Source organism: Coturnix japonica, chromosome 26 (assembly GCF_054131305.1).
Source record: "Coturnix japonica strain WE chromosome 26, WE-NBRP24, whole genome shotgun sequence".
Classification (NCBI taxonomy): domain Eukaryota; kingdom Metazoa; phylum Chordata; class Aves; order Galliformes; family Phasianidae; genus Coturnix; species Coturnix japonica.
This window is the reverse complement of record NC_140688.1, coordinates 8370425-8396604: the sequence shown is the minus strand read 5'-3', so window position 1 is coordinate 8396604 and position 26180 is coordinate 8370425.

The window sequence follows — 26180 nt, the reverse complement described above, 5'->3', positions numbered from 1 at the left end:
ACTTAGAAAGTGAGGGCGGCAAACCCAGAAGTGAGGTCACCAAACCCGGAAGTGAGGTCACCTGACCCAGAAAGTGAGGTCTGCTAACCCTGAAGTGAGGTCAGAAAACCCGGAAGAGAGGTCAGCAAACGCGAAAAGTGAGGTCAGCATACTCAGAAAGTGAGGTTGGAAAACCCGGAAGTGAGGTCACCAAACCCGGAAGTGAGGTCACCACACCCGGAAGTGAGGTACAGCAGACCCGGAAGTGAGGTCACCTGACCCAGAAAGTCATGTCTGCTAACCATGAAGTGAGGTCACCTGACCCAGAAAGTGAGGTCTGCTAACCCTGATGTGAGGTCAGAAAACCCAGAAGAGAGGTCAGCAAACGCGTAAAGTGAGGTCAGCATACTCAGAAAGTGATGTTGGAAAACCCGGAAGTGAGGTCACCACACCCGGAAGTGAGGTCACCACACCCGGAAGTGAGGTACAGCAGACCTGGAAGTGAGGTCACCTGACCCAGAATGTCAGGTCTGCTAACCCTGAAGTGAGGTCACCTGACCCAGAAAGTGAGGTCAGAAAACCCGGAAGGGAGGTCACCACACCCAGAAGTGAGGTCACCACACTCGGAAGTGAGGTCAGCAGACCCGTAATTTGAGGACTGCTAACTTGGAACTGAGGTCTGCACACTCAGAAAGTGAGGTCGGAAAACCCGGAAGTGAGGTCACCAAACCCAGAAGTGACGTCACTAAACCCGGAAGTGAGGTCACCACACCCGGAAGTGAGGTCACCACACCCGGAAGTGAGGTCAGCAGACCCGGAAGTGAGGTCACCACACCCGGAAGTGAGGTCACAAAACCCGGAAGTAAGTAAGCAGACCCAGAAAGTGAGGTCAGCAAACCCAGAAGAGAGGTCACCACACCCGGAAGTGAGGTCACCACACCCGGAAGTGAGGTCAGCAGACCCGGAAGTGAGGTCAGCAGACCCAGAAGTGAGGCCAGCAAACCCAAAAATTGAGGTCAGCATATCCGGAAGTGAGGTCACCAAACCCGGAAGTGAGGTCACCTGACCCAGAAAGTGAGGCCTGCTAACCCTGAAGTGATTTAAGAAATCCCGGAAGAGAGGTCAGCAAATGCATAAAGTGAGGTCAGCATACTCAGAATGTGAGGTCGGAAAACCCGGAAGTGAGGTCACCACACCCGGAAGTGAGGTCACCACACCCGGAAGTGAGGTACAGCAGACCCGGAAGTGAGGTCAGCAGACCCAGAAGTGAGGTCACCACACCCTCAAGTGAGGTCAGCAGACCCAGAAAGTGAGGTCAGCAAACCCGGAAGTGAGGTCACCACACCCAGAAGTGAGGTCACCACTCTCGGAAGTGAGGTCAGCAGACCCGTAATTTGAGGACTGCTAACTTGGAACATAGGTCTGCACACTCAGAAAGTGAGGTCGGAAAACCCAGAAGTGAGGTCACCAAACCCAGAAGTGACGTCACTAAACCCGGAAGTGAGGTCACCACACCCGGAAGTGAGGTCAGCAGACCCGGAAGTGAGGTCAGCAGACCCAGAAGTGAGGTCACAAAACCCGGAAGTAAGTAAGCAGACCCAGAAAGTGAGGTCAGCAAACCCAGAATTGAGGTCACCACACCCGGAAGTGAGTTCACCACACCCGGAAGTGAGGTCAGCAGACCCGGAAGTGAGGTCAGCAGACCCAGAAGTGAGGCCAGCAAACCCAAAAATTGAGGTCAGCATATCCGGAAGTGAGGTCACCAAACCCGGAAGTGAGGTCACCTGACCCAGAAAGTGAGGTCTGCTAACCCGGAAGTGAGGCCAGAAAACCCGGAAGTGATGTCACCTATACTAGATTTGAGGACAGAAAACGCGGAAAGTGAAGTCAGCATACTCGGAAAGTGAGGTCACCACACCCAGAAGTGAGGTCACCACACCCGAAAGTGAGGTCAGCAGACCCGGAAGTGAGGCCAGCAAACCCAAAAATTGAGGTCAGCATATCCGGAAGTGAGGTCACCAAACCCGGAAATGAGGTCACCTGACCCAGAAAGTGAGGTCTGCTAACCCTGAAGTGAGGTCAGAAAACCCGGAAGAGAGGTCAGCAAACGCATAAAGTGAGGTCAGCATACTCAGAATGTGAGGTTGGAAAACCCGGAAGTGAGGTCACCACACCCGGAATTGAGGTCACCACACCCGGAAGTGAGGTACAGCAGACCCAGAAGTGAGGTCATCTGACCGAGAAAGTGAGGTCTGCTAACCCTGAAGTGAGGTCAGAAAACCCGGAAGAGAGGTCAGCAAACGCGTAAAGTGAGGTCAGCATACTCAGAAAGTGAGGTCAGAAAACCCGGAAGTGAGGTCACCACACCCGGAATTGAGGTCACCACACCCGGAAGTGAGGTACAGCAGACCCGGAAGTGAGGTCAGCAGACCCAGAAGTGAGGTCACCACACCCGCAAGTGAGGTACAGCAGACCCGGAAAGTGAGGTCAGCAAACCCGGAAGGGAGGTCACCACACCCTGAACTGAGGTCACCACACTCGGAAGTGAGGTCAGCAGACCCGTAATTTGAGGACTGCTAACTTGGAACTGAGGTCTGCACACTCAGAAATTGAGGTCGGTAAACCCAGAAGTGAGGTCACCAAACCCAGAAGTGACGTCACTAAACCCGGAATGAGGTCACCACACCCGGAAGTGAGGTCACCACAGCCGGAAGTGAGGTCAGCAGACCCGGAAGTGAGGTCAGCAGACCCAGAAGTGAGGTCACAAAACCCGGAAGTAAGTAAGCAGACCCAGAAAGTGAGGTCAGCAAACCCAGAAGTGTGGTCACCACACCCGGAAAGTGAGGTCAGCAGACCCGGAAGTGAGGTAAGCAGACCCAGAATTGAGGCCAGCAAACCGAAAAATTGAGGTCAGCATATCCGGAAGTGAGGTCATCAAACCCGGAAGTGAGGTCACCTGACCCAGAAAGTGAGGTCTGCTAACCCTGAAGTGAGGTCAGAAATCCCGGAAGAAAGGTCAGCAAACGCGTAAAGTGAGGTCAGCATACTCAGAATGTGAGGTCGGAAAACCCGGAAGTGAGGGCGGCAAACCCGGAAGTGAGGTCACCAAACCCGTAAGTGAGGTACAGCAGACCCGGAAGTGAGGTCAGCAGACCCGGAAGTGAGGTCAGCAGACCCAGAAGTGAGGCCAGCAAATTCAAAAATTGAGGTCAGCATATCCGGAAGTGAGGTCACCTGACCCATAAAGTGAGGTCTGCTAACCCTGAAGTGAGGTCAGAAAACCCGGAAGTGATGTCACCTATTCCAGAGTTGTGGGCAGACCTCGCGGAAAGTGAAGTCAGCATACTCGGAAAGTGAGGTCACCACACCCAGAAGTGAGGTCACCACACCCGGAATTGAGGTCAGCAGACCCGGAATTTGAGGACTGCTAACTTGGAACTGAGGTCAGCAAACCCAGAAGTGAGGTCACTAAACCCGGAAGTGAGGTCAGCAAACGCGTAAAGTGAGGTCAGCATACTGAGAAAGTGAGGTCGGAAAACCCGGAAGTGAGGTCAGCAAACCCGGAAGTGAGGTCAGCAAACCCAGAAGTGACGTCATTAAACCTGGAAGTGAGGTCAGCATACCCGGAATTGAGGTAAGCAGACCCGGAAAGTGAGGTCTGCTAACTCGGATGTGAGGTCAGCATACCCGGAAGTGAGGCAAGCAAACCCAAAATGTGAGGTCAGCATATCCGGAAGTGATGTCACTAAACCCTGAAGTGAGGTCATCATACCCGGAAGTGATGTAAGGAGACCCGGAAGTGAGTTCAGCAGACTTAGAAAGTGAGGGCGGCAAACCCAGAAGTGAGGTCACCAAACCCGGAAGTGAGGTCACCTGACCCAGAAAGTGAGGTCTGCTAACCCTGAAGTGAGGTCAGAAAACCCGGAAGAGAGGTCAGCAAACGCGAAAAGTGAGGTCAGCATACTCAGAAAGTGAGGTTGGAAAACCCGGAAGTGAGGTCACCACACCCGGAAGTGAGGTCACCACACCCGGAAGTGAGGTACAGCAGACCTGGAAGTGAGGTCACCTGACCCAGAAAGTCAGGTCTGCTAACCCTGAAGTGAGGTCAGAAATCTCGGAAGAAAGGTCAGCAAACGCGTAAAGTGAGGTCAGCATACTCAGAATGTGAGGTCGGAAAACCCGGAAGTGAGGGCGGCAAACCCGGAAGTGAGGTCACCAAACCCGGAAGTGAGGTACAGCAGACCCGGAAGTGAGGTCAGCAGACCCGGAAGTGAGGTCAGCAGACCCAGAAGTGAGGCCAGCAAATTCAAAAATTGAGGTCAGCATATCCGGAAGTGAGGTCACCTGACCCATAAAGTGAGGTCTGCTAACCCTGAAGTGAGGTCAGAAAACCCGGAAGTGATGTCACCTATTCCAGAGTTGTGGGCAGACCTCGCGGAAAGTGAAGTCAGCATACTCGGAAAGTGAGGTCACCACACCCAGAAGTGAGGTCACCACACCCGGAATTGAGGTCAGCAGACCCGGAATTTGAGGACTGCTAACTTGGAACTGAGGTCAGCAAACCCAGAAGTGAGGTCACTAAACCCGGAAGTGAGGTCAGCAAACGCGTAAAGTGAGGTCAGCATACTGAGAAAGTGAGGTCGGAAAACCCGGAAGTGAGGTCAGCAAACCCGGAAGTGAGGTCAGCAAACCCAGAAGTGACGTCATTAAACCTGGAAGTGAGGTCAGCATACCCGGAATTGAGGTAAGCAGACCCGGAAAGTGAGGTCTGCTAACTCGGATGTGAGGTCAGCATACCCGGAAGTGAGGCCAGCAAACCCAAAATGTGAGGTCAGCATATCCGGAAGTGATGTCACTAAACCCTGAAGTGAGGTCATCATACCCGGAAGTGATGTAAGGAGACCCGGAAGTGAGTTCAGCAGACTTAGAAAGTGAGGGCGGCAAACCCAGAAGTGAGGTCACCAAACCCGGAAGTGAGGTCACCTGACCCAGAAAGTGAGGTCTGCTAACCCTGAAGTGAGGTCAGAAAACCCGGAAGAGAGGTCAGCAAACGCGAAAAGTGAGGTCAGCATACTCAGAAAGTGAGGTTGGAAAACCCGGAAGTGAGGTCACCACACCCGGAAGTGAGGTCACCACACCCGGAAGTAAGGTACAGCAGACCCGGAAGTGAGGTCACCTGACCCAGAAAGTCAGGTCTGCTAACCATGAAGTGAGGTCACCTGACCCAGAAAGTGAGGTCTGCTAACCCTGATGTGAGGTCAGAAAACCCAGAAGAGAGGTCAGCAAACGCGTAAAGTGAGGTCAGCATACTCAGAAAGTGATGTTGGAAAACCCGGAAGTGAGGTCACCACACCCGGAAGTGAGGTCACCACACCCGGAAGTGAGGTACAGCAGACCTGGAAGTGAGGTCACCTGACCCAGAATGTCAGGTCTGCTAACCCTGAAGTGAGGTCACCTGACCCAGAAAGTGAGGTCAGCAAACCCGGAAGGGAGGTCACCACACCCAGAAGTGAGGTCACCACACTCGGAAGTGAGGTCAGCAGACCCGTAATTTGAGGACTGCTAACTTGGAACTGAGGTCTGCACACTCAGAAAGTGAGGTCGGAAAACCCGGAAGTGAGGTCACCAAACCCAGAAGTGACGTCACTAAACCCGGAAGTGAGGTCACCACACCCGGAAGTGAGGTCACCACACCCGGAAGTGAGGTCAGCAGACCCGGAAGTGAGGTCACCACACCCGGAAGTGAGGTCACAAAACCCGGAAGTAAGTAAGCAGACCCAGAAAGTGAGGTCAGCAAACCCAGAAGAGAGGTCACCACACCCGGAAGTGAGGTCACCACACCCGGAAGTGAGGTCAGCAGACCCGGAAGTGAGGTCAGCAGACCCAGAAGTGAGGCCAGCAAACCCAAAAATTGAGGTCAGCATATCCGGAAGTGAGGTCACCAAACCCGGAAGTGAGGTCACCTGACCCAGAAAGTGAGGCCTGCTAACCCTGAAGTGATTTAAGAAATCCCGGAAGAGAGGTCAGCAAATGCATAAAGTGAGGTCAGCATACTCAGAATGTGAGGTCGGAAAACCCGGAAGTGAGGTCACCACACCCGGAAGTGAGGTCACCACACCCGGAAGTGAGGTACAGCAGACCCGGAAGTGAGGTCAGCAGACCCAGAAGTGAGGTCACCACACCCTCAAGTGAGGTCAGCAGACCCAGAAAGTGAGGTCAGCAAACCCGGAAGTGAGGTCACCACACCCAGAAGTGAGGTCACCACTCTCGGAAGTGAGGTCAGCAGACCCGTAATTTGAGGACTGCTAACTTGGAACATAGGTCTGCACACTCAGAAAGTGAGGTCGGAAAACCCAGAAGTGAGGTCACCAAACCCAGAAGTGACGTCACTAAACCCGGAAGTGAGGTCACCACACCCGGAAGTGAGGTCACCACACCCGGAAGTGAGGTCAGCAGACCCGGAAGTGAGGTCAGCAGACCCAGAAGTGAGGTCACAAAACCCGGAAGTAAGTAAGCAGACCCAGAAAGTGAGGTCAGCAAACCCAGAATTGAGGTCACCACACCCGGAAGTGAGTTCACCACACCCGGAAGTGAGGTCAGCAGACCCGGAAGTGAGGTCAGCAGACCCAGAAGTGAGGCCAGCAAACCCAAAAATTGAGGTCAGCATATCCGGAAGTGAGGTCACCAAACCCGGAAGTGAGGTCACCTGACCCAGAAAGTGAGGTCTGCTAACCCGGAAGTGAGGCCAGAAAACCCGGAAGTGATGTCACCTATACTAGATTTGAGGACAGAAAACGCGGAAAGTGAAGTCAGCATACTCGGAAAGTGAGGTCACCACACCCAGAAGTGAGGTCACCACACCCGAAAGTGAGGTCAGCAGACCCGGAAGTGAGGCCAGCAAACCCAAAAATTGAGGTCAGCATATCCGGAAGTGAGGTCACCAAACCCGGAAATGAGGTCACCTGACCCAGAAAGTGAGGTCTGCTAACCCTGAAGTGAGGTCAGAAAACCCGGAAGAGAGGTCAGCAAACGCATAAAGTGAGGTCAGCATACTCAGAATGTGAGGTTGGAAAACCCGGAAGTGAGGTCACCACACCCGGAATTGAGGTCACCAGACCCGGAAGTGAGGTACAGCAGACCCAGAAGTGAGGTCATCTGACCGAGAAAGTGAGGTCTGCTAACCCTGAAGTGAGGTCAGAAAACCCGGAAGAGAGGTCAGCAAACGCGTAAAGTGAGGTCAGCATACTCAGAAAGTGAGGTCAGAAAACCCGGAAGTGAGGTCACCACACCCGGAATTGAGGTCACCACACCCGGAAGTGAGGTACTGCAGACCCGGAAGTGAGGTCAGCAGACCCAGAAGTGAGGTCACCACACCCGCAAGTGAGGTACAGCAGACCCGGAAAGTGAGGTCAGCAAACCCGGAAGGGAGGTCACCACACCCTGAACTGAGGTCACCACACTCGGAAGTGAGGTCAGCAGACCCGTAATTTGAGGACTGCTAACTTGGAACTGAGGTCTGCACACTCAGAAATTGAGGTCGGTAAACCCAGAAGTGAGGTCACCAAACCCAGAAGTGACGTCACTAAACCCGGAATGAGGTCACCACACCCGGAAGTGAGGTCACCACAGCCGGAAGTGAGGTCAGCAGACCCGGAAGTGAGGTCAGCAGACCCAGAAGTGAGGTCACAAAACCCGGAAGTAAGTAAGCAGACCCAGAAAGTGAGGTCAGCAAACCCAGAAGTGTGGTCACCACACCCGGAAAGTGAGGTCAGCAGACCCGGAAGTGAGGTAAGCAGACCCAGAATTGAGGCCAGCAAACCGAAAAATTGAGGTCAGCATATCCGGAAGTGAGGTCATCAAACCCGGAAGTGAGGTCACCTGACCCAGAAAGTGAGGTCTGCTAACCCTGAAGTGAGGTCAGAAATCCCGGAAGAAAGGTCAGCAAACGCGTAAAGTGAGGTCAGCATACTCAGAATGTGAGGTCGGAAAACCCGGAAGTGAGGGCGGCAAACCCGGAAGTGAGGTCACCAAACCCGTAAGTGAGGTACAGCAGACCCGGAAGTGAGGTCAGCAGACCCGGAAGTGAGGTCAGCAGACCCAGAAGTGAGGCCAGCAAATTCAAAAATTGAGGTCAGCATATCCGGAAGTGAGGTCACCTGACCCATAAAGTGAGGTCTGCTAACCCTGAAGTGAGGTCAGAAAACCCGGAAGTGATGTCACCTATTCCAGAGTTGTGGGCAGACCTCGCGGAAAGTGAAGTCAGCATACTCGGAAAGTGAGGTCACCACACCCAGAAGTGAGGTCACCACACCCGGAATTGAGGTCAGCAGACCCGGAATTTGAGGACTGCTAACTTGGAACTGAGGTCAGCAAACCCAGAAGTGAGGTCACTAAACCCGGAAGTGAGGTCAGCAAACGCGTAAAGTGAGGTCAGCATACTGAGAAAGTGAGGTCGGAAAACCCGGAAGTGAGGTCAGCAAACCCGGAAGTGAGGTCAGCAAACCCAGAAGTGACGTCATTAAACCTGGACGTGAGGTCAGCATACCCGGAATTGAGGTAAGCAGACCCGGAAAGTGAGGTCTGCTAACTCGGATGTGAGGTCAGCATACCCGGAAGTGAGGCAAGCAAACCCAAAATGTGAGGTCAGCATATCCGGAAGTGATGTCACTAAACCCTGAAGTGAGGTCATCATACCCGGAAGTGATGTAAGGAGACCCGGAAGTGAGTTCAGCAGACTTAGAAAGTGAGGGCGGCAAACCCAGAAGTGAGGTCACCAAACCCGGAAGTGAGGTCACCTGACCCAGAAAGTGAGGTCTGCTAACCCTGAAGTGAGGTCAGAAAACCCGGAAGAGAGGTCAGCAAACGCGAAAAGTGAGGTCAGCATACTCAGAAAGTGAGGTTGGAAAACCCGGAAGTGAGGTCACCACACCCGGAAGTGAGGTCACCACACCCGGAAGTGAGGTACAGCAGACCCGGAAGTGAGGTCACCTGACCCAGAAAGTCAGGTCTGCTAACCATGAAGTGAGGTCACCTGACCCAGAAAGTGAGGTCTGCTAACCCTGATGTGAGGTCAGAAAACCCAGAAGAGAGGTCAGCAAACGCGTAAAGTGAGGTCAGCATACTCAGAAAGTGATGTTGGAAAACCCGGAAGTGAGGTCACCACACCCGGAAGTGAGGTCACCACACCCGGAAGTGAGGTACAGCAGACCCGGAAGTGAGGTCACCTGACCCAGAAAGTCAGGTCTGCTAACCCTGAAGTGAGGTCACCTGACCCAGAAAGTGAGGTCTGCTAACCCTGAAGTGAGGTCAGAAAATCCAGAAGAGAGGTCAGCAAACGCGTAAAGTGAGGTCTGCATACTCAGAAAGTGAGGTTGGAAAACCCGGAAGTGAGGTCACCACACCCGGAAGTGAGGTCACCACACCCGGAAGTGAGGTACAGCAGACCCGGAAGTGAGGTCAGCAGACCCGGAATTTGAGGACTGCTAACTTGGAACTGAGGTCAGCAAACCCAGAAGTGAGGTCACCACACTCGGAAGTGAGGTCAGCAGACCCGTAATTTGAGGACTGCTAACTTGGAACTGAGGTCTGCATACTCAGAAAGTGAGGTCGGAAAACCCGGAAGTGAGGTCACCAAACCCAGAAGTGACGTCACTAAACCCGGAAGTGAGGTCGCCACACCCGGAAGTGAGGTCAGCAGACCCGGAAGTGAGGTCAGCAGACCCGGAAGTGAGGTCACAAAACTCGGAAGTAAGTAAGCAGACCCAGAAAGTGAAATCAGCAAACCCAGAAGTGAGGTCACCATACCCGGAAGTGAGGTCACCACACCCAGAAGTGAGGTCAGCAGACCCGGAAGTGAGGTCAGCAGACCCAGAAGTGAGGCCAGCAAACCCAAAAATTGAGGTCAGCGTATCCGGAAGTGAGGTCACCAAACCCAGAAGTGAGGTCACCTGACCCAGAAAGTGAGGTCTGCGAACCCTGAAGTGAGTTCAGAAAACCCGGAAGTGAGGTCAGCAGACCCGGAAGTGAGGTCAGCATACTCAGAATATGAGGTCAGCAAACCCGGAAGTGAGGTCAGCAAACCCAGAAGTGAGGTCACCTGACCCAGAAAGTGAGGTCTGCTAACCCTGAAGTGAGGTCAGAAAACCCGGAAGTGATGTCACCAAAACCAGAGTTGAGGACAGACAACGCGGAAAGTGAAGTCAGCATACTCGGAAAGTGAGGTCACCACACCCAGAAGTGAGGTCACCACACCCGGAATTGAGGTCAGCAGACCCGTAATTTGAGGACTACTAACTTGGAACTGAGGTCAGCAAACCCAGAAGTGAGGTCACTAAGCCCGGAATTGAGGTCAGCAAACGCGTAAAGTGAAGTCAGCATACTGAGAAAGTGAGGTCGGAAAACCCGGAAGTGAGGTCAGCAAACCCGGAAGTGAGGTCAGCAAACCCGGACGAGAGGTCAGCAAACCCAAAAAGTGAGGTCAGCATACCCAGAAGTGAGGTAGGCAGACCCGGAAAGTGAGGTCTGCTAACTCGGATGTGAGGTCAGCATACCCGGAAGTGAGGCCAGTAAACCCAAAATGTGAGGTCAGCATATCCGGAAGTGATGTCACTAAACCCTGAAGTGAGGTCATCATACCCGGAAGTGATGTAAGGAGACCCGGAAGTGAGTTCAACAGACTTAAAATTTGAGGGCAGCAAACCCAGAAGTGAGGTCACCAAATCGGAAGTGAGGTCACCTGACCCAGAAAGTGAGGTCTGCTAACCCTGATGTGAGGTCAGAAAACCCAGAAGAGAGGTCAGCAAACGCGTAAAGTGAGGTCAGAATACTCAGAAAGTGATGTTGGAAAACCCGGAAGTGAGGTCACCACACCCGGAAGTGAGGTCACCACACCCGGAAGTGAGGTACAGCAGACCCGGAAGTGAGGTCACCTGACCCAGAAAGTCAGGTCTGCTAACCCTGAAGTGAGGTCACCTGACCCAGAAAGTGAGGTCTGCTAACCCTGATGTGAGGTCAGAAAACCCAGAAGAGAGGTCAGCAAACGCGTAAAGTGAGGTCAGCATACTCAGAAAGTGATGTTGGAAAACCCGGAAGTGAGGTCACCACACCCGGAAGTGAGGTCACCACACCCGGAAGTGAGGTACAGCAGACCCGGAAGTGAGGTCACCTGACCCAGAAAGTCAGGTCTGCTAACCCTGAAGTGAGGTCACCTGACCCAGAAAGTGAGGTCTGCTAACCCTGAAGTGAGGTCAGAAAATCCAGAAGAGAGGTCAGCAAACGCGTAAAGTGAGGTCAGCATACTCAGAAAGTGAGGTTGGAAAACCCGGAAGTGAGGTCACCACACCAGGAAGTGAGGTCAGCAGACCCGGAAGTGAGGTCAGCAGACCCAGAAGTGAGGTCACAAAACCTGGAAGTAAGTAAGCAGACCCAGAAAGTGAGGTCAGCAAACCCAGAAGTGAGGTCACCACACCCGGAAGTGTGGTCACCACACCCGGAAGTGAGGTCAGCAGATTCGGAAGTGAGGTCAGCAGACCCAGAAGTGAGGCCAGCAAACCCAAAAATTGAGGTCAGCATATCCGGAAGTGAGGTCACCAAACCCGGAAGTGAGGTCACCTTACCCAGAAAGTGAGGTCTGCTAACCCGGAAGTGTGGTCAGAAAACCCGGAAGAGAGGTCAGCAAACGCGTAAAGTGAGGTCAGCATACTCAGAAAGTGAGGTCGGAAAACCCGGAAGTGAGGTCACCACACCCGGAAGTGAGGTCACCACACCCGGAAGTGAGGTCAGCAGACCCGGAATTGAGGTCAGCGTATCCGGAAGTGAGGTCACCACACCCGGAAGTGAGGTCAGCAGACCCAGAAAGTGAGGTCAGCAAACCCGGAAGGGAGGTCACCACACCCAGAAGTGAGGTCACCACACTCGGAAGTGAGGTCAGCAGACCCGTAATTTGAGGACTGCTAACTTGGAACTGAGGTCTGCATACTCAGAAAGTGAGGTCGGAAAACCCGGAAGTGAGGTCACCAAACCCAGAAGTGACGTCACTAAACCCGGAAGTGAGGTCGCCACACCCGGAAGTGAGGTCAGCAGACCCAGAAGTGAGGTCAGCAGACCCGGAAGTGAGGTCACAAAACTCGGAAGTAAGTAAGCAGACCCAGAAAGTGAAATCAGCAAACCCAGAAGTGAGGTCACCATACCCGGAAGTGAGGTCACCACACCCAGAAGTGAGGTCAGCAGACCCGGAAGTGAGGTCAGCAGACCCAGAAGTGAGGCCAGCAAACCCAAAAATTGAGGTCAGCGTATCCGGAAGTGAGGTCACCAAACCCAGAAGTGAGGTCACCTGACCCAGAAAGTGAGGTCTGCGAACCCGGAAGTGTGGTCAGAAAACCCGGAAGAGAGGTCAGCAAACCCGGAAGTGAGGTCAGCAGACCCGGAAGTGAGGTCAGCAGACACAGAAGTGAGGCCGGCAAACCCAAAAATTGAGGTCAGCATATCCGGAAGTGAGGTCACCAAACCCGGAAGTGAGGTCACCTGACCCAGAAAGTGAGGTCTGCTAACCCTGAAGTGAGGTCAGAAATCCCAGAAGAGAGTTCAGCAAACGCGTAAAGTGAGGTCAGCATACTCAGAAAGTGAGGTCGGAAAACCCGGAAGTGAGGTCACCACACCCGGAAGTGAGGTCACCACACCCGGAAGTGAGGTACAGCAGACCTGGAAGTGAGGTCAGCAGACCCAGAAGTGAGGTCACCACACCCTCAAGTGAGGTCAGCAGACCCAGATAGTGAGGTCAGCAAACCCAGAAGTGAGGTAACCACACCCAGAAGTGAGGTCACCACACTCGGAAATGAGGTCAGCAGACCCGTAATTTGAGGACTGCTAACTTGGAACTGAGTTCTGCACACTCAGAAAGTGAGGTCGGAAAACCCAGAAGTGAGGTCACCAAACCCAGAAGTGACGTCACTAAACCCGGAATTGAGGTCGCCACACCCGGAAGTGAGGTCACCACACCCGGAAGTGAGGTCAGCAGACCCGGAAGTGAGGTCAGCAGACCCAGAAGTGAGGTCACAAAACCCGGAAGTAAGTAAGCAGACCCAGAAAGTGAGGTCAGCAAACCCAGAAGTGAGGTCACCACACCCGGAAGTGAGGTCACCACACCCGGAAGTGAGGTCAGCAGACCCGGAAGTGAGGTCAGCAGACCCAGAAGTGAGGCCAGCAAACCCAAAAATTGAGGTCAGCATATCCGGAAGTGAGGTCACCAAACCCGGAAGTGAGGTCACCTGACCCAGAAAGTGAGGTCTGCTAACCCGGAAGTGAGGTCAGAAAACCCGGAAGTGATGTCACCTATACTAGATTTGAGGACAGAAAACGCGGAAAGTGAAGTCAGCATACTCGGAAAGTGAGGTCACCACACCCAGAAGAGAGGTCACCACACCCGGAAGGCAGCTCAGCAAACCCGGAAGTGAGGTCAGCAGACCCGGAAGTGAGTTCAGGAGACCCAGAAAGTGAGGTCAGCAAAGCCGGAAGTGAGGTCACCTGACCCAGAAAGTGAGGTCTGCTAACCCTGAAGTGAGGTCAGAAAACCCGGAAGTGATGTCACCAAAACCAGAGTTGAGGACAGACAACGCGGAAAGTGAAGTCAGCATACTCGGAAAGCGAGGTCAGCAGTCCTGGAAGTGAGGTCAGTATACCCGGAAGTGAGGTCAGCAGACCCAGAAGTGAGGCCAGCAAACCCAAAAAGTGAGGTCAGCATATCCGTAAGTGACGTCACAAAACCCGGAAGTGAGGTCAGCATATCCGGAAGTGATGTCAAAAAACCCGGAAGTGAGGTCAGCATACCCGGAAGTGAGGTCAGGAGACCCGGAAGTGAGTTCAGCAGACGCAGAAAGTGAGGGCGGCAAACCTGGAAGTGAGGTCAGCAGACCCAGAAGTGAGTTCAGGAGACCCAGAAAGTGAGGTCAGCAAACCCGGAAGTGAGGTCACCTGACCCAGAAAGTGAGGTCTGCTAACCCTGAAGTGAGGTCAGAAAACCCGGAAGTGATGTCACCAAAACCAGAGTTGAGGACAGACAACGCGGAAAGTGAAGTCAGCATACTCGGAAAGTGAGGTCAGCAGTCCTGGAAGTGACGTCAGCATACCCGGAATTGAGGTCAGCAGACCCAGAAGTGAGGCCAGCAAACCCAAAAAGTGAGGTCAGCATATCCGTAAGTGACGTCACAAAACCCGGAAGTGAGGTCAGCATATCCGGATGTGAGGTCAGGAGACCCGGAAGTGAGTTCAGCAGACGCAGAAAGTGAGGGCGGCAAACCTGGAAGTGAGGTCACCAAACCCGGAAGTGAGGTCAGGAGACCCGGAAGTGAGTTCAGCAGACGCAGAAATTGAGGGCGGCAAACCTGGAAGTGAGGTCACCAAACCCGGAAGTGAGGTCACCTGACCCAGAAAGTGAGGTCTGCTAACCCTGAAGTGAGGTCAGAAAACCCGGAAGAGAGGTCAGCAAACGCGTAAAGTGTGGTCAGCATACTCAGAAAGTGAGGTCGGAAAACCCGGAAGTGAGGTCACCACACCCAGAAGTGAGGTCACCACACCCGGAAGTGAGATACAGCAGACCTGGAAGTGAGGTCAGCAGACCCAGAAGTGAGGTCACCACACCCTCAAGTGAGGTCAGCAGACCCAGAAAGTGAGGTCAGCAAACCCGGAAGTGAGGTCACCACACCCAGAATTGAGGTCACCACACTCGGAAGTGAGGTCAGCAGACCCGTAATTTGAGGACTGCTAACTTGGAACTGAGGTCTGCACACTCAGAAAGTGAGGTCGGAAAACCCAGAAGTGATGTCACCAAACCCAGAAGTGACGTCACTAAACCCGGAAGTGAGGTCGCCACACCCGGAAGTGAGGTCACCACACCCGGAAGTGAGGTCAGCAGACCCGGAAGTGAGGTCAGCAGACCCAGAAAGTGAGGTCAGCAAACCCAGAAGTGAGGTCACCACACCCGGAAGTGAGGTCACCACACCCGGAAGTGAGGTCACCACACCCGGAAGTGAGGTCAGCAGACCCAGATGTGAGGCCAGCAAACCAAAAAATTGAGATCTGCATATCCGGAAGTGAGGTCACCAAACCCGGAAGTGAGGTCACCTGACCCAGAAAGTGAGGTCTGCTAACCCGGAAGTGAGGTCAGAAAACCCGGAAGTGATGTCACCTATACTAGATTTGAGGACAGAAAACGCGGAAAGTGAAGTCAGCATACTCGGAAAGTGAGGTCACCACACCCAGAAGAGAGGTCACCACACCCGGAAGGCAGCTCAGCAAACCCGGAAGTGAGGTCAGCAGACCCGGAAGTGAGTTCAGGAGACCCAGAAAGTGAGGTCAGCAAACCCGGAAGTGAGGTCACCTGACCCAGAAAGTGAGGTCTGCTAACCCTGAAGTGAGGTCAGAAAACCCGGAAGTGATGTCACCAAAACCAGAGTTGAGGACAGACAACGCGGAAAGTGAAGTCAGCATACTCGGAAAGTGAGGTCAGCAGTCCCGGAAGTGAGGTCAGCATACCCGGAAGTGAGGTCAGCAGACCCAGAAGTGAGGCCAGCAAAGCCAAAAAGTGAGGTCAGCATATCCGTAAGTGACATCACAAAACCCGGAAGTGAGGTCAGCATATCCGGAAGTGACATCACAAAACCCGGAAGTGAGGTCAGCATACCCGGAAGTGAGGTCAGGAGACCCGGAAGTGAGTTCAGCAGACGCAGAAAGTGAGGGCGGCAAACCTGGAAGTGAGGTCACCAAACCCGGAAGTGAGGTCACCTGACCCAGAAAGTGAGGTTGGAAAACCCTGAAGTGAGGTCCGAAAACCCAGAAGTGAGGTCAGCAAACGCGTAAAGTGAGGTCAGCATACTCAGAAAGTGAGGTTGGAAAACCCGGAAGTGAGGTCACCACACCCGGAAGTGAGGTCACCACACCCGGAAGTGAGGTACAGCAGACCCGGAAGTGAGGTCACCTGACCCAGAAAGTGAGGTCTGCTAACCCTGAAGTGAGGTCAGAAAACCCGGAAGAGAGGTCAGCAAACGCGTAAAGTTAGGTCAGCATACTCAGAAAGTGAGGTCGGAAAACCCGGAAGTGAGGTCACCACACCCGGAAGTGAGGTCACCACACCCGGAAGTGAGGTACAGCAGACCCTGAAGTGAGGTCAGCAGACCCAGAAGTGAGGTCACCACACCCGGAAGTGAGGTCACCACACCCGGAATTGAGGTACATCGGACCCGGAAGTGATGTCAGCAGACCCAGAAGTGAGGTCACCACACCCGCAAGTGAGGTCAGCAGACCCAGAAAGTGAGGTCAGCAAACCCGGAAGGGAGGTCACCACACCCAGAAGTGACGTCACTAAACCCGGAAGTGAGGTCGCCACACCCGGAAGTGAGGTCAGCAGACCCGGAAGTGAGGTTAGCAGACCCGGAAGTGAGGTCACAAAACCCGGAAGTAAGTAAGCAGACCCAGAAAGTGAGGTCAGCAAACCCAGAAGTGAGGTCACCACACCCGGAAGTGAGGTCACCACACCCGGAAGTGAGGTCACCACACCCGGAAGTGAGGTCAGCAGACCCAGAAGTGAGGCCAGCAAACCCAAAAATTGAGGTCAGCATATCCGGAAGTGAGGTCACCAAACCCGGAAGTGAGGTCACCTGACCCAGAAAGTGAGGTCTGCTAACCCGGAAGTGAGGTCAGAAAACCCGGAAGTGATGTCACCTATACTAGATTTGAGGACAGAAAACGCGGAAAGTGAAGTCAGCATACTCGGAAAGTGAGGTCACCACACCCAGAAGTGAGGTCACCACACCCGGAAGGCAGCTGAGCAAACCCGGAAGTGAGGTCAGCAGACCCGGAAGTGAGTTCAGGAGACCCAGAAAGTGAGGTCAGCAAACCCGGAAGTGAGGTCACCTGACCCAGAAAGTGAGGTCTGCTAACCCTGAGGTGAGGTCAGAAAACCCGGAAGTGATGTCACCAAAACCAGAGTTGAGGACAGACAACGCGGAAAGTGAAGTCAGCATACTCAGAAAGTGAGGTCAGCAGTCCTGGAAGTGAGGTCAGTATACCCGGAAGTGAGGTCAGCAGACCCAGAAGTGAGGCCAGCAAACCCAAAAAGTGAGGTCAGCATATCCGGAAGTGACGTCACAAAACCCGGAAGTGAGGTCAGCATATCTGGAAGTGACGTCACAAAACCCGGAAGTGAGGTCAGCAGACCCGGAAGTGAGGTCAGCAGAACCAGAAGTGAGGTCACAAAACCCGGAAGTAAGTAAGCAGACCCAGAAAGTGAGGTCAGCAAACCCAGAAGAGAGGTCACCACAACCGGAAGTGAGAACACCACACCCGGAAGTGAGGTCAGCAGACCCGTAAGTGAGGTCAGCAGACCAGAAGTGAGGCCAGCAAACCCAAAAATTGAGGTCAGCATATCCGGAATTGAGGTCAGAAATCCCGGAAGAGAGGTCAGCAAACGCGTAAAGTGAGGTCAGCATACTCAGAAAGTGAGGTCGGAAAACCCAGAAGTGAGGTCACCACACCCGGAAGTGAGGTCACCACACCCGGAAGTGAGGTACAGCAGACCCGGAAGTGAGGTCAGGAGACCCAGAAGTGAGGTCAGCAAACCCGGAAGGGAGGTCACCACACCCAGAAGTGAGGTCACCACACTCGGAAGTGAGGTCAGCAGACCCGGAATTTTAGGACTGCTAACTTGGAACTGAGGTCTGCACACTCAGAAAGTGAGGTCGGAAAACCCGGAAGTGAGGTCACCAAACCCAGAAGTGACGTCACTAAACCCGGAAGTGAGGTCAACAGACCCAGAAGTGAGGTCACCACACCCGGAAGTGAGGTCACCACACCCGGAAGTGAGGTCAGCAGACCCAGAAGTGAGGTCACAAAACCCGGAAGTAAGTAAGCAGACCCAGAAAGTGAGGTCAGCAAACCCAGAAGTGAGGTCACCACACCCGGAACTGAGGTCACCACACCCGGAAGTGAGGTCAGCAGTCCCAGAAGTTAGGCCAGCAAACCCAAAAATTGAGGTCAGCATATCCGGAAGTGAGGTCACCAAACCCAGAAGTGAGGTCAGCAGACCCGGAAGTGAGGTCAGCAGACCCAGAAGTGAGGCCAGCAAACCCAAAAATTGAGGTCAGCGTATCCGGAAGTGAGGTCACCAAACCCAGAAGTGAGGTCACCTGACCCAGAAAGTGAGGTCTGCGAACCCTGAAGTGAGTTCAGAAAACCCGGAAGTGAGGTCAGCAGACCCGGAAGTGTGGTCAGCATACTCAGAATGTGAGGTCAGCAAACCCGGAAGTGAGGTCAGCAAACCCGGAAGTGAGGTCACCTGACCCAGAAAGTGAGGTCTGCTAACCCTGAAGTGAGGTCAGAAAACCCGGAAGTGATGTCACCAAAACCAGAGTTGAGGACAGACAACGCGGAAAGTGAAGTCAGCATACTCGGAAAGTGAGGTCAGCAGTCCCGGAAGTGAGGTCAGCATACCCGGAAGTGAGGTCAGCAGACCCAGAAGTGAGGCCAGCAAACCCAAAAAGTGAGGTCAGCATATCCGGAAGTGACGTCACAAAACCCGGAAGTGAGGTCAGGAGACCCGGAAATGAGTTCAGCAGACCCAGAAAGTGAGGGCGGCAAACCCGGAAGTGAGGTCACCAAACCCGGAAGTGAGGTCACCTGACCCAGAAAGTGAGGTCTGCTAACCCTGAAGTGAGGTCAGAAAACCCGGAAGTGATGTCACCAAAACCAGAGTTGTGGGCAGACCTTGTGGAAAGTGAAGTCAGCATACTCGGAAAGTGAGGTCACCACACCCAGAAGTGAGGTCACCACACCCGGAATTGAGGTCAGCAGACCCGGAATTTGAGGACTGCTAACTTGGAACTGAGGTCAGCAAACCCAGAAGTGAGGTCACTAAACCCGGAAGTGAGGTCAGCAAACGTGCAAAGTGAGGTCAGCATACTCAGAAAGTGAGGTCGGAAAACCCGGAAGTGAGGTCAGCAAATCCGGAAGTGAGGTCAGCAAACCCGGAAGTGAGGTCAGCAAACCCAGAGGTGATGTCATTCAACCCGGAAGTGAGGTCAGCAGACCCGGAAGTGAGGTCAGCAGACCAAGAAGTGAGGCCAGCAAACCCAAATATTGAGGTCAGCATATCCGGAAGTGAGGTCACCAAACCCGGAAGTGAGGTCACCTGACCCAGAAAGTGAGGTCTGCTAACCCTGAAGTGAGGTCAGAAAACCCGGAAGTGATGTCACCTATACTAGATTTGAGGACAGAGAACGCGGAAAGTGAAGTCAGCATACTCGGAAAGTGAGGTCACCACACCCAGAAGTGAGGTCACCACACCCGGAAGGCAGCTCAGCAAACCCGGAAGTGAGGTCAGCAGACCCGGAAGTGAGTTCAGGAGACCCAGAAAGTGAGGTCAGCAAACCCGGAAGTGAGGTCACCTGACCCAGAAAGTGAGGTCTGCTAACCCTGAGGTGAGGTCAGAAAACCCGGAAGTGATGTCACCAAAACCAGAGTTGAAGACAGACAACGCGGAAAGTGAAGTCAGCATACTCGGAAAGTGAGGTCAGCAGTCCTGGAAGTGAGGTCAGTATACCCGGAAGTGAGGTCAGCAGACCCAGAAGTGAGGCCAGCAAACCCAAAAAGTGAGGTCAGCATATCCGTAAGTGACGTCACAAAACCCGGAAGTGAGGTCAGCATATCCGGAAGTGATGTCAAAAAACCCGGAAGTGAGGTCAGCATACCCGGAAGTGAGGTCAGGAGACCCGGAAGTGAGTTCAGCAGACGCAGAAAGTGAGGGCGGCAAACCTGGAAGTGAGGTCAGCAGACCCAGAAGTGAGTTCAGGAGACCCAGAAAGTGAGGTCAGCAAACCCGGAAGTGAGGTCACCTGACCCAGAAAGTGAGGTCTGCTAACCCTGAAGTGAGGTCAGAAAACCCGGAAGTGATGTCACCAAAACCAGAGTTGAGGACAGACAACGCGGAAAGTGAAGTCAGCATACTCGGAAAGTGAGGTCAGCAGTCCTGGAAGTGACGTCAGCATACCCGGAATTGAGGTCAGCAGACCCAGAAGTGAGGCCAGCAAACCCAAAAAGTGAGGTCAGCATATCCGTAAGTGACGTCACAAAACCCGGAAGTGAGGTCAGCATATCCGGAAGTGATGTCAAAAAACCCGGAAGTGAGGTCAGCATACCCGGAAGTGAGGTCAGGAGACCCGGAAGTGAGTTCAGCAGACGCAGAAAGTGAGGGCGGCAAACCTGGAAGTGAGGTCACCAAACCCGGAAGTGAGGTCAGGAGACCCGGAAGTGAGTTCAGCAGACGCAGAAATTGAGGGCGGCAAACCTGGAAGTGAGGTCACCAAACCCGGAAGTGAGGTCACCTGACCCAGAAAGTGAGGTCTGCTAACCCTGAAGTGAGGTCAGAAATCCCAGAAGAGAGGTCAGCAAACGCGTAAAGTGAGGTCAGCATACTCAGAAAGTGAGGTCGGAAAACCCGGAAGTGAGGTCACCACACCCGGAAGTGAGGTCACCACACCCGAAAGTGAGATACAGCATACCTGGAAGTGAGTTCAGCAGACCCAGAAGTGACGTCACCACACCCTCAAGTGAGGTCAGCAGACCCAGAAAGTGAGGTCAGCAAACTCGGAAGTGAGGTCACCACACCCAGAATTGAGGTCACCACACTCGGAAGTGAGGTCAGCAGACCCGTAATTTGAGGACTGCTAACTTGGAACTGAGGTCTGCACACTCAGAAAGTGAGGTCGGAAAACCCAGAAGTGAGGTCACCAAACCCAGAAGTGACGTCACTAAACCCGGAAGTGAGGTCACCACACCCGGAAGTGAGGTACAGCAGACCCGGAAGTGAGGCCAGCAAACCCAAAAATTGAGGTCAGTATATCCGGAAGTGAGGTCACCTGACCCAGAAAGTGAGGTCTGCTAACCCTGAAGTGAGGTCAGAAAACCCGGAAGTGATGTCACCAAAACCAGAGTTGTGGGCAGACCTTGTGGAAAGTGAAGTCAGCATACTCGGAAAGTGAGGTCACCACACCCAGAAGTGAGGTCACCACACCCGGAATTGAGGTCAGCAGATCCGGAATTTGAGGACTGCTAACTTGGAACTGAGGTCAGCAAACCCAGAAGTGAGGTCACTAAACCCGGAAGTGAGGTCAGCAAACGCGCAAAGTGAGGTCAGCATACTCAGAAAGTGAGGTCGGAAAACCCGGAAGTGAGGTCACCAAATCCGGAAGTGAGGTCAGCAAACCCGGAAGTGAGGTCAGCAAACCCAGAGGTGATGTCATTAAACCCGGAAGTGAGGTCAGCATACCCGGAAGTGAGGTAAGCAGACCCGGAAAGTGAGGTCTGCTAACTCGGATGTGAGGTCAGCATACCCGGAAGTGAGGCCAGCAAACCCAAAAAGTGAGGTCAGCATATCCGGAAGTGATGTCACTAAACCCTGAAGTGAGGTCATCATACCCGGAAGTGATGTAAGGAGACCCGGAAGTGAGTTCAGCAGACTTAGAAAGTGAGGGCGGCAAACCCAGAAGTGAGGTCACCAAACCCGGAAGTGAGGTCACCTGACCCAGAAAGTGAGGTCTGCTAACCCTGAAGTGAGGTCAGAAAACCCAGAAGACAGGTCAGCAAACGCGTAAAGTGAGGTCAGCATACTCAGAAAGTGAGGTTGGAAAACCCGGAAGTGAGGTCACCACACCCGGAAGTGAGGTCAGCAGACCCGTAATTTGAGGACTGCTAACTTGGAACTGAGGTCTGCACACTCAGAAAGTGAGGTCGGAAAACCGGGAAGTGAGGTCAGCAAATCCGGAAGTGAGGTCTGCAAACCCGGAAGTGAGGTCAGCATACCCGGAAGTGAGGTCAGCATACCCAGAAGCGAGGCCAGCAAACCCAAAAAGTGAGGTCAGCAAATCCGGAAGTGACGTCACAAAACCCGGAAGTGAGGTCTGCATATCCGGAAGTGACGTCACAAAACCCGGAAGTGAGGTCAGCAGACCCGGAAGTGAGGTCAGCAGAACCAGAAGTGAGGTCACAAAACCCGGAAGTAAGTAAGCAGACCCAGAAAGTGAGGTCAGCAAACCCAGAAGAGAGGTCACCACAACCGGAAGAGAGAACACCACACCCGGAAGTGAGGTCAGCAGACCCGTAAGTGAGGTCAGCAGACCCAGAAGTGAGGCCAGCAAACCCAAAAATTGAGGTCAGCATATCCGGAATTGAGGTCAGAAATCCCGGAAGAGAGGTCAGCAAACGCGTAAAGTGAGGTCAGCATACTCAGAAAGTGAGGTCGGAAAACCCAGAAGTGAGGTCACCACACCCGGAAGTGAGGTCACCACACCCGGAAGTGAGGTACAGCAGACCCGGAAGTGAGGTCAGCAGACCCAGAAGTGAGGTCAGCAAACCCGGAAGGGAGGTCACCACACCCAGAAGTGAGGTCACCACACTCGGAAGTGAGGTCAGCAGACCCGGAATTTTAGGACTGCTAACTTGGAACTGAGGTCTGCACACTCAGAAAGTGAGGTCGAAAAACCCGGAAGTGAGGTCACCAAACCCAGAAGTGACGTCACTAAACCCGGAAGTGAGGTCGCCACACCCGGAAGTGAGGTCACCACACCCGGAAGTGAGGTCAGCAGACCCGGAAGTGAGGTCAGCAGACCCAGAAGTGAGGTCACAAAACCCGGAAGTAAGTAAGCAGACCCAGAAAGTGAGGTCAGCAAACCCAGAAGTGAGGTCACCACACCCGGAAGTGAGGTCACCACACCCGGAAGTGAGGTCAGCAGACCCGGAAGTGAGGTCAGCAGACCCAGAAGTGAGGCCAGCAAACCCAAAAATTGAGGTCAGCATATCCGGAAGTGAGGTCACCAAACCCGGAAGTGAGGTCACCTGACCCAGAAAGTGAGGTCTGCTAACCCTGAAGTGAGGTCAGAAAACCCGGAAGTGATGTCACCTATAGTAGATTTGAGGACAGAGAACGCGGAAAGTGAAGTCAGCATACTCGGAAAGTGAGGTCACCACACCCAGAAGTGAGGTAACCACACCCGGAAGGCAGCTCAGCAAACCCGGAAGTGAGGTCACCTGACCCTGAAATTGAGGTCGGCTAACCCTGAAGTGAGGTCAGAAAACCCGGAAGAGAGGTCAGCAAACGCGTATAGTGAGGTCAGCATACTCAGAAAGTGAGGTTGGAAAACCCGGAAGTGAGGTCACCACACCCGGAAGTGAGGTCAGCAGACCGGTAATTTGAGGACTGCTAACTTGGAACTGAGGTCTGCACACTCAGAAAGTGAGGTCGGAAAACCCGGAAGTGAGGTCACCAAACCCAGAAGTGACGTCACTAAACCCGGAAGTGAGGTCACCACACCCAAAAGTGAGGTCACCACACCCGGAAGTGAGGTCAGCAGACCCGGAAGTGAGGTCAGCAGACCCAGAAGTGAGGTCACAAAACCCGTAAGTAAGTAAGCAGATCCAGAAAGTGAGGTCAGCAAACCCAGAAGTGAGGTCACCACACCCGGAAGTGAGGTCACCACACCCGGAAGTGAGGTCAGCAGACCCGGAAGTGAGGTCAGCAGACCCAGAAGTGAGGCCAGCAAACCCAAAAATTGAGGTCAGCATATCCGGAAGTGAGGTCACCAAACCCGGAAGTGAGGTCACGTGACCCAGAAAGTGAGGTCTGCTAACCCGGAAGTGAGGTCAGAAAACCCGGAAGTGATGTCACCTATGCTAGATTTGAGGACAGAAAACGCGGAAATTGAAGTCAGCATACTCGGAAAGTGAGGTCACCACACCCAGAAGTGAGGTAACCACACCCGGAAGGCAGCTCAGCAAACCCGGAAGTGAGGTCAGCAGACCCGGAAGTGAGTTCAGGAGACCCAGAAAGTGAGGTCAGCAAACCCGAAAGTGAGGTCACCTGACCCAGAAAGTGAGGTCTGCTAACCCTGAAGTGAGGTCAGAAAACCCGGAAGTGATGTCACCAAAACCAGAGTTGAGGACAGACATTGCGGAAAGTTAAGTCAGCATACTCAGAAAGTGAGGTCAGCAGTCCCGGAAGTGAGGTCAGCATACCTGGAAGTGAGGTCAGCAGACCCAGAAGTGAGGCCAGCAATCCCAAAAAGTGAGGTCAGTATATTCGGAAGTGACGTCACAAAACCCGGAAGTGAGGTCAGCATATCCGGAAGTGATGTCACAAAACCCGGAAGTGAGGTCAGCATACTCGGAAGTGAGGTCAGCATACCCGGAACTGAGGTCAGCAGACCCAGAAAGTGAGGGCGGCAAACCCGGAAGTGAGGTCACCAAACCCGGAAGTGAGGTCACCTGACCCAGAAAGTGAGGTCTGCTAACCCTGAAGTGAGGTCAGAAAACCCGGAAGTGATGTCACCAAAACCGGAGTTGTGGGCAGACCTCGCGGAAAGTGAAGTCAGCATACTCGGAAAGTGAGGTCACCACAACCAGAAGTGAGGTCACCACAGCCGGAATTGAGGTCAGCAGACCCGGAATTTGAGGATTGCTAACTTGGAACTGAGGTCAGCAAACCCAGAAGTGAGGTCACTAAACCCGGAAGTGAGGTCAGCAAACGCGTAAAGTGAGGTCAGCATACTCAGAAAGTGAGGTCGGAAAACCCAAAAGTGAGGTCAGCAAATCCGGAAGTGAGGTCAGCAAACCGGGAAGTGAGGTCAGCAAACCCAGAAGTGACGTCATTAAACCCGGAAGTGAGGTCAGCATACCCGGAAGTGAGGTAAGCAGACCCGGAAAATGAGGTCTGCTAACCCTGAAGTGAGGTCAGAAAACCCGGAAGAGAGGTCAGCAAACGCATAAAGTGAGGTCAGCATACTCAGAAAGTGAGGTTGGAAAACACGGAAGTGAGGTCACCACACCCGGAAGTGAGGTCACCACACCCGGAAGTGAGGTACAGCAGACCCGGAAGTGAGGTCACCTGACCCAGAAAGTGAGGTCTGCAAACCCTGAAGTGAGGTCAGAAAACCCGGAAGAGAGGTCAGCAAATGCGTAAAGTGAGGTCAGCATACTCAGAAAGTGAGGTCGGAAAACCCGGAAGTGAGGTCACCACACCCGGAAGTGAGGTCACCACACCCGGAAGTGAGGTACAGCAGACCCAGAAGTGAGGTCAGCAGACCCAGAAGTGAGGTCACCACACCCGCAAGTGAGGCCAGCAGACCCAGAAAGTGAGGTCAGCAAACCCGGAAGGGAGGATCTCCACACCCAGAAGTGAGGTCACCACACTCGGAATTGAGGTCAGCAGACCCGTAATTTGAGGACTGCTAACTTGGAACTGAGGTCTGCACACTCAGAAAGTGAGGTCGGAAAACCCGGAAGTGAGGTCACCAAACCCAGAAGTGACGTCACTAAACCCGGAAGTGAGGTCACCACACCCGGAAGTGAGGTCACCACACCCGGAAAGTGAGGTCAGCAGACCCAGAAGTGAGGTCAGCAGACCCAGAAGTGAGGTCACAAAACCCGGAAGTAAGTAAGCAGACCCAGAAAGTGAGGTCAGCAAACCCAGAAGTGAGGTCACCACACCCGGAAGTGAGGTCACCACACCCGGAAGTGAGGTCAGCAGACCCGGAAGTGAGGTCAGCAGACCCAGAAGTGAGGCCAGCAAACCCAAAAATTGAGGTCAGCATATCCGGAAGTGAGGTCACCAAACCCGGAAGTGAGGTCACCTGACCCAGAAAGTGAGGTCTGCTAACCCGGAAGTGAGGTCAGAAATCCCGGAAGAGAGGTCAACAAACGCGTAAACTGAGGTCAGCATACTCAGAAAGTGAGGTCGGAAAACCCGGAAGTGAGGTCACCACACCCGGAAGTGAGGTCACCACACCCGGAAGTGAGGTACAGCAGACCCGGAAGTGAGGTCACCTGACCCAGAAAGTGAGGTCTGCTAACCCTGAAGTGAGGTCAGAAAACCCGGAAGAGAGGTCAGCAAACGCGTAAAGTGAGGTCAGCATACTCAGAAAGTGAGGTCGGAAAACCCGGAAGTGAGGTCACCACACCCGGAAGTGAGGTCACCAAACCCGGAAGTGAGGTACAGCAGACCCTGAAGTGAGGTCAGCAGACCCAGAAGTGAGGTCACCACACCCGCAAGTGAGGTCAGCAGACCCAGAATGTGAGGTCAGCAAACCCGGAAGGGAGGTCACCACACCCAGAAGTGAGGTCACCACACTCGGAAGTGAGGTCAGCAGACCCGTAATTTGAGGACT